We start from the raw sequence: 9361 nt of genomic DNA on the forward strand, positions 1-9361 counted from the left end.
AAGGGGATCAAGACAGGATGAAATAAAGAAAGGTTATTGGACTTCTTAGATTCTACAGGACAAGACAATAAAGATTTTCGGCTGCTAACATGCACTATTCTTCAAGAAAAGAAAAGAATGACAGTGAAAGAAAACAAGCTTATAGGTACAGAGAAGAACAGATTGGTGGTTGCCGGAGGCTGGGGGTGGGGGTGGGTGATGGTGGACAGAATGGGTGAATGGGGTCAAAATGTACAAACTTCCAGTATGGGCTTCCCTGGTGGCGCAGTGGTTGAGAGTCCGCCTGCCAATGCTGGTGGCGCAGGTTCAGACCCTAGTCCAGGAGGATCCCGTGTGCCGCAGAGCGGCTGGGCCCATGAGCCATGGCTGCTGAGCCTGTGCTCTGGAGCCCCTGAGCCACAGCTACTGGGCCCGTGGACCACAGCTACTGAGGCCCGTGTGCCTGGAGCCCATGCTCCACAGCAGACGGGGCCACCGTGGTGAGGGGCCAGCGCACCGCAACGAAGAGTAGCCCCCCCACTCGCCGCAACTAGAGAAAGCCCGCACGCAGCAACGAGGACCCAATGCAGCCAAAAATAAATAAATAAAATTTTTAAATAAAATAAATAAGTCATGAGGGTGTAATGTAACAGCATGGTAACTATAGTTAACACTGTATTGCATACTTGAAAGTTGCTAACAGAGTAGATCTTAAAATTTTTCATCACACTAAAAAAAATTTTGTAATTGCAGATGCTGAGGGATCTTAACTAGACTTACTGTGGTGATCATTTCACTATATGTACAAATATCAAATCATGTTGTACACCTGAAACTAATATTATCTTGTAGATCAGTTATACCTCAATTTAAAAAAAAGGAAAGAATGGCCCTGCATACAATTCAGAGATCATTAAGGCCACCACTTCGGTTTCAACAGGCCATATGGCTCCCAACTGAAGCTGTGGGGCTGGGGTCACCCAGAACCTTCAAGGCTAGATTCTCACCTGGAAGAGCCTTGGGGAAATGACCTCCACCTGACAGAGTTTTGAGGGCATGACCCCTGCCCTGCACAGCTGCAGGAGCAGAACTGTTGCCTCAATGATTCCAGAAGGCAAAGCATCAGACAAAAGGATTATTCTGAGACTTATAATCTGATGGAATTCACCATGCTAGTTTTTGACCTGCTTGTGACTCATCACCGCTTCCTTCTTTCCTACTTCTGCCTTTTGGAATGGGGGTGTCTGTACTATACTCGACCCACAATTGTGTTTTGGAAGCACAGAGCTTGTCTGGTCTCACAACTTTACAGCTGGAGAGGAATTTTTGCCTCAGATAAATCATACCTCGATTAACACTGATATCTGATTTTCTATTTAGATGAGACTTTGGACTTTGAATTTAGAATTAATTCTCAAAAGATTTAAGGCTTGGGGCTACTGGAATGGTGTGAATATATTTTGCATGTGAGACTGGCATGAATTTTGTGGAGCCAGGAGCGGAACAGTGTGGACTGAACCGTGTCTTTCCAAAATTCACATGTTGAAGTCCAAATCACAAATGTGATGGCAGCTGGAGGTGGAGACAGATTTCAATGTCATGAAGGTGCGACCCTTATGATTAAGGCCCTTATAAGAAGAGACATCAGAGAGCTTGCTTCCTCTCTCTCCACCATGTGAGAACAGTGAGAAGGTAGCTTCTGCAACCCAGGAAGAGAGCCCTTACCAGGGAACTGAATCTTCATAGTGGACTTCCCAACCTCCAGAAATGTGAGAAATAAAAGCGTGTTGTTTAAGCCACTCAGTCTATGGTATTTTGTTACGACACCCAGTGCTCATTAATACAAGTTTTGTCCAAGTTTCTTTGTATTTCCTTCTTTGTTTGTATTTCTTTCTTTATTTTGTCCAAGTTTCTCTGTATATCTTTTATTTATATTTTTTCCATTTTTCCTTTCCTGCCCTGCACTTGACAGATCAGATTTCCTTTGATGGGTTTAAATTCATACATCCTTCAATTTTTTTCTGGTTGCTGCCTCTCCTTTCATTTTTTAAAAATTTAACAATATCTCTATCTTCCTGAAATACAGAATAGATACTTAAATATATTCTATCTTCCATGGTACCCAAGCCCTTCCATGGCCTTCTCCCCCAGCAAGTTCTTTTTTTCACTAGACTCAAAAAAATATGCATAACAGACTAATAAAGAACTATTCTTAAAGAAAATATAGGAGCATATATTTATGGTCTTAGGATAGGGAAAAATACTCTTAAGCCAGTTCCTCTCCCCAAAATGTGAGTGATGCTAACTTTTTGCATTATTTTAGATAGTCAATGAACCAGAGTCAAGTACCAATTGAGTGGTTTCTTTTTCTCACTGTTTTGAAATTTAGATAACCAGGTCTGAAAGAATCAACTGAAGCTTTACTCAGACAGAAACCATGTCTTATTTTGGCCAATTTCTAAACCATTTTGGCCTTGAAGTTTTGGAGACTAATAAGCAAATTCTGAACTCCATCTCAAGTTAATTCATACTCTGTGGAACTCAGACTCCTGGCAGCAGTTCCACCTGAGCAGAGAGAGCAAATAAGCTTACCCTTCCCCCTCTATTTCAACCTCCGCGTCCTCAGGCATACACGGGTTTTTGGGGGTTTGCAGCAGGCAAGTCGTAGTGTACTGAAAATCACTCTGGGAACTTCCGGGTTGGTGAACAGAGCGGAGATTCGGGAGGAGGGGCGTGCCTGGGGAGTACCTGGGACATCCCGCCCCTTCCCACACACCTCGCCCTGCCTCACGTATCTCTTCACCGGGCTGCTGATTCTTAATATGCTCAAGGACTCACCTTGCCGCAGAAGAACTTCTTTCTGGAATAGGCATGGCCTCCTTCTCTCCATCTGAGCTTTGGACCCACTGTCAGAGAGGATGGGCAGAGATGCTGCAGAGCCTCCGGGCGCCAGGCCATCTCCCAAGCGGGAGCTACAACTCCCAGGGGTGGCTGCAGACGGCCGCTGACGCCGGCGACGCGCCTGCGCAGTGGCCGAGGCTGCGGTTGAGGTTCCCGCCAATTCTCTGGGCCATCCGGCCTGGGACGAGTTCCGCGCTCTGTGGAGGCGTTGGACGCCGCCCAGCTGCCCAAGCTGCTTAAGCTTTATTACCAGAGGCTCTTTCCATAGGCCCAGTACTGTCGCTGGCTCAACTTTGGTGGAGTGATAAAGAATTACTTTCGGCACCGTGAATATTCATTTACGTTGGAAGGATATTTACGTTCACTACCAATCCTTCAACAACCAGAGTGATCTGGAAAAGAGGATGTAGACAAATGTTCTAAGTGCTGGGCTCTCATGACATCGGTCATATGCACCATCGACAGAGCCCTGAAGGAGGATTTGGGATTTTTTTTTTTTTTTTTTTTTTTTTTGCGGTACGCAGGCCTCTCACTGTTGTAGCCTCTTCCGTTGCGGAGCACAGGCTCCGGAAGCGCAGGCTCAGCGGCCATGGCTCACGGGCCCAGCCGCTCCGCGGCATGTGGGATCTTCCCGGACCGGGGCACAAACCCGTGTCCCCTGCATCGGCAGGCGGGCTCTCAACCACTGCGCCACCAGGGAAGCCCGAGGATTTGGGATTTAAGCATCGTTTCTGGGTATACTCTGGAAGGAGAGGTGTTCATTGCTGGGTCTGGGATGAATCCTAAAATTGCCCTCTGAAGTACTTTCTGGGGTAGTTGAGTATTTGAGGCTTGTTAAGGGTGGCCAAGACGTTACAAAGAAAGTTCACCTAAGTGAAAAAATTAACCCTTTTGTCAGAAAATCTATAAACATAATAAAAAGAATACGTTGACGAATATGTCTTGATCAAGATATACTTGAAAATAAAGCTGGAATAAAATTGTAGGCCTTGTTTCTGAAACAATTCATGATGAACATCAAGAAAGCTTCCAAAATCATCACCGTTTGCTTCAGGGTTGGCAGCATTTGAAGAAGGTAGCCAGCAGGTGTCAGAATAACATCGAAAATGACAAATGTGGACCCTGGCCGTAGTGAGAGATCGCGCTCCAGTACTGTTTTCCACAGCTGGATATCAGTATTAGCAAAGGAATCAACCATTGACTGAAGAGGCCTTTTAGTGGTCAACCTAAAACAGATTGCACTGTGCTTATTGATTTACAGAAAGTAGATCAGTTTGATCCATTTACTGTACCAACCATAAGTGCCATGTGCCATGAATTGGATACTATTTCCACTAGTGAATAGGAAAAAGAGAAGGAAGCTGAATCTGATATTAAGCATAGAATCAGAGATTATAAGAAGACCAGCCTAGCTCCTTATGTGAAAGTTTCTGAACAGTTTCTCGAAAGTTTAAGTAAATCAACGAAAGGAGAAATTGAGAAGAGTGATTTACAAAAACACTTCTGAAGATAACAACTCCCTTAAAACCAGTGTGGCTATCTTCTACCTTCAACCAAGAATCAAATACTTCAAGATCCATTTAATAAATATGGCAGAGCCACATATGCATTTTATGCTCAAAGCAATCTTTTTTTTTTAAAGAAATAATTGTGTTGAAAAGATTCCTGAGACCACCAAAGGAGAGTGTCAAGTTTCCTGGAAGGAGCCATAATGGGAAGAATAAGTGGATTGCAGATAAATTTGTAAAATTTAATATTGTACAAAGATAATTCTAAGATTTCTGATATGAATACACAGTTCTCCTGGTTGCCATATACAGAGGTAAGTGAGCAGTAATATGTCTAAAACTTTAATCTCAGTTCACTGGATACACCCTCCATATTTCTGGAATGGATGTTCTAGGTGAATGAGGGCTTTGTCCTTAAGTCTTAGACACTTAAGTTAATTGTATGTGGAGCGTGTCACTTCCTAATTTTGCTCACTAATATTTTTATTGGTCAGAGCATAGCCCACTGACCATCTTTTAAAAGTTATTTTGAACTAGACATCTAAACCTACCAAAACTTCAAAAGATATGAGTTACTAGATTACAATATTAGGGTCCAGTAGAGTATTTTTTACAGCTATTGCAATTGTAGCTCCTAACTTCTTCCCTCAGAGAACAATTGGATTAGTCTACCTTAAAGAAGCAGCTTAGAAAAAATAACCAACTTCATTTCACCAACATAAAACTTGTTGTATTTGTTAAAACACTTGGACTTTCCATATATCTAGATACTTAAACTGAATTTTAAAGGTTTTGTTTCTTCCATGTTTGATTTTGTGTGATACATTTTGAAGCGTCAGATTTATTTTGCTTGGTTTTACAACCAATCTGAACAAAGCAGTTGTTCTGGTTTACATTCTATCTTCTGAGAAACATTGAGAAACCGGCTTTTGGGCTAGTGCTTTCCGTGACAATGAAATTTTTCTTTCCTTTAACATTGTTTTCTTTATAGGCACACAGTCTTTTTTTTTTTTTTAATCTTTTGGTTTATATACAACAGATGCTATAATGTAGTCAACACATTTAAATGCCTTGCATTTCTTTCTTTTCTAATTTTTTTAAAGAAATATTAAAGACTGTGTACAAAAACCAAATACTCTGGATTGTAGTCTGTATATGAGAATCAAGAAAGTGGCTCAGTAAGAAACAATCTAAATTAGAGTTTATCTGGGAGAAAACCCAGATCAGTGTTCCTTATGAGAAGCATTGAGGTTTTAGTCCCACCTACTGTCCTAAACATGGAATCACATCTTGGAAATAAAATGTTGTTGTTGTTTTTTTTTTCTGTACACGGGCCTCTCACCGTTGTGGCCGCTCCCGTTGCGGAGCACAGGCTCCGGACGCACAGGCTCAGCGGTCATGGCTCACGGGCCCAACCGCTCCGCGGCATGTGGGATCTTCGCGGACCGGAGCACGAACCCGCATCCCCTGCATCAGCAGGCGGACCCTCAATCACTGCGCCACCAGGGAAGCCCGGAAATAAAATCTTATATGTCATGGGCAAGACTCAAAGACTAGGCAGCTAGCATGAGGCTGGGCACTGACTCAAAGCAGGTACAGTCAAAGGGATGTTTCTTGGTGTTTCTTCATTACTATCCTGAAAAACAACCATGCTAAAGAAGCTATTCTTAGATCTAAGGAATTTGCCAAATATTTACAGGGCCAGTCTATAGAAGTACTCACTGATATATCAACTTTAAAAAATAGGAAGGTTTGAGATGATAGAAACCCTGATCTGGTAGAAATAAGAATGGATGGTGATGGCAGTCAGGTGGCAGTAACACCTGGGAATAAGAAAGTTCATACACATCTAAGGGTAATTTTACATATACATGAATGAGGTCATATTGTGTGGTTTTTTTTCTTTCTTTTAGTGCAAGTGGAAGATTTTAATACACCCATATTGGATTTGGATTGAGATAGTACACAAAAAACAGGTAAAGACATACAGGCTATAAATAGTGCAATTGGTATATCTGATTACATAACTATGGCTATATATGTGAGGGGTCTTAAATTCACCAAATCAAGAATAATCTTTTGGAAATTTTAAAAAAATCGTGCACTTAGCTAAAATGAATATCTTAAATCCAAAAAGTAAAATGTTTATATATCATATTCTCATAATATAATAAAACTAGAAAGAATTTTAATATCTTAGTTATTGGGGAGTTAAGCAGCACACCCATCTCTTGAATCAAAGGAAACAGAAAAATAAAATTATTAACTAAAAATCAATGAAAAGGAGAATATAACTGAACCTAGGGGTTACAGAAAAAGCAAGATTGAGGAAAGATTGTACCCTCACAATACTTTTTTATTATTAAAAAAAGATGAAAAATAGAGGAGTTGGTATTTACCTTAAGCTATTAGAAAAAGAATGACAATCTCAAATAAGGAAGAGAATTAGTAAAGGTGAAAAGGACTAATTTGCTTAAAAACATTTTATTAAGAAAAAATAATATAAAACAAAAACATGCCTATTTGTGTCTGGTTGGAGTGGCCAAACACAGTATTATTTCAAAGTCATCGCAGCAAAGTTTTCAAAGTCTGACTGCCTCATAAACCCAAATCAGAGGCATTTTCACATTTTTAATCATTACCTTTATCAAAATGTATCAATGCTCTAATTTTGAATTGCCGTAAGTGTAAGTGTTTCTTACCACCCAAGTTGGGCCCATTTTGATGTTTCACATATTCCTGCATAGAGGTTAGGAGTGATTGCCAAACATTTTTTGTATAGGGCCCCAAAGTAAATATCTTCGACTTTGTGAGCTGGTGGTGTCTGGCATCTGTCTCAACCACTCAACCTGCCATTGTTGCTCAAAAGCAGCCATAATCAATATATAAATGAAAACAGTGTGGCTGTTTTCCAATACAAATTTGTTTATAAGTAAAAAAAGAGGGATTTGGGGATGAATTTGGCCTATGGGCTGTGTTTGCTGACTCTGGGTTAGAGTTACTGATTTCAATAAGTGAACAGGAACCATTTATATGCATGTGAATATATAAGCAAGTTCAATACACAAAGAAGAAGATATTCAGTTGAGAATAATAATAGTGATAATAATAATTACAATTACTGTTATAGTTATCATTCTGGTGGGGCCCTTCTATAGGTCAGGCCCTTTATATAGTGTTTTACATGTAATTTCTCGCTTAATATCCACATCAACCTGTGAAGTAGGTACTGATATCATTGCGCTATGGCAGATGAAGAAATAGGGGTCTAGACACTTAATATATTTATCCAATGTTCTAGTTGAAAGGTAGTAGTTTGATATTTAAAGTCATCTCTGCTGAGTCCAAGTTCTAAACAGCTCCACAGAAATACTTGGAAGTCAGGGTGTCATATACCTGACAAGTCAGGGTATTTTTCCTGGGTGCAGGGAGCTATTTCTCCATGTTCATTTTTCTATGAAGGAACTTTCACTGCATTTCTCAGGAAGGAACACTTCATCACATCCTCCTTTCCCACCTTATTCCAGTATTGAGCTCTCCCCATGGTAGAAGAAGTGAGCATTCTGATTGAGTCTGCCCTTCCCTGAATCACATAATCATGAGGTTAGGACCCAGGCATTATGATTTAGGCAGCATGAACCCAATTATGTCTTGTCTTTTGGGAGAGAACTGTGTCTAGGAAAAGCTAATGCTTGCTCTTGTAAATTCCATGGAGTATGCAGAAGAAGCAGGGCTTCTTTTAGGCCCAGCTCATCCACCTGCAATGAGACAGACAGGTCAGTGACCTGAGGGTCTCAAGTCCTAGGATCAAAATAAAGGTAGAAAGACCCTGCTATACTCTTCACTCCAGCTTTACTGGTAAAAATTCTGAGCCTATTTTAATACTTACTTGCTTTTTGTCTGACTTAAATTGGTTAAGTTCCCAAAGATGGGAAGAGTGATTAATTAGGCTCCCTCAAACCTCTTGACAATAGGAACCATAGAGATTACAATACATGTCTGAGGCTACTTAAGAACAAGTCCGGATTGTTTCTGGAATGTTGTCATCTACCTAGAGTGTACCCAAAGGCAGAGTAACTCTAAAATCTGCTGATTTTCTCTCCATTTGACAACTCTTTAAGAAAGTTTCTTAAATAATTGCCTATAATGAAGTTAATGGAAAACGAACAAATTACAGCCTGATCATGAAATGGGCTAGAACTGAACCTAATGAGACAATATGAAATTGCAAAAGACTGTGGAATGAATTACAAGGGTCAGTGGTCATCATTACATAGATGAACTGTTTGACATAATGAAGTTCAACTGTGAAGTGATGATTGATGCAAGAACAAGTATGTAAGAGGAAGGATAGTCACCAGCCTCTGTTTTCATGGAGTTTTAATGTTCATCCTTAATGTAAGAAGAATTTAATTCAGGCCCAAAGATAAAGTCTTTAACTGAAAAAATGGTGGCAAGGCCAATAAGTTACTGAGCTGAGGAAAAAACTCATTTGTCTATGACATTTTAAATGGCTTCTTCTTTTAGATTCTAGAGATATTACCTAAGCCTATGACTCAGGACGCTCATCAGAACTATGCTTTCATGCAATCAAACAGAAATAACAGATTCTCTTGGCATCATTTAGTGAGATCACAGCCTGTCAGTTTGCACTCTGCACCTACTGGGAAAGCAAAACTTTGTTTGGGTTGTGAGAATTCTCCCTGAGCAAGTGTAACTGAGGAGAGAGGGATGTCTGGCAGGTAGAAAGTTTTTTCTTAAATTACTTTGAGGACTAAAACTCGTTAATCACACATCATTTAAGAAGCACAGTCAGAAGATACTTTGGAATTATTCCTGGTTTATCTATATAGCATCAGTAATAATATATAAAGAATATAGGTATTTTTCCCCAGTCTGTTGTGTTTGAGTATAAGATTATACCAAGATATGAATTCTTTCCACTGTTATTTAAATATAAATTCAATCAGCCT

The 9361-nt window shown here is 40.2% G+C and overlaps 1 pseudogene; it reads left to right on the forward strand.

Annotated features, from left to right (window-relative positions):
- The first annotated feature begins 2897 nt into the window (after nt 1-2897).
- Nucleotides 2898-4459, forward strand: LOC111172980 (DNA primase small subunit-like; annotated as a pseudogene).
- Nucleotides 4460-9361: the final 4902 nt, after the last annotated feature.

Source organism: Delphinapterus leucas, chromosome 8, assembly GCF_059928025.1.
Source record: "Delphinapterus leucas isolate spDelLeu-1000000601 "Yukka" chromosome 8, BTC_Dleu_Yukka2, whole genome shotgun sequence".
NCBI classification, from domain to species: domain Eukaryota; kingdom Metazoa; phylum Chordata; class Mammalia; order Artiodactyla; family Monodontidae; genus Delphinapterus; species Delphinapterus leucas.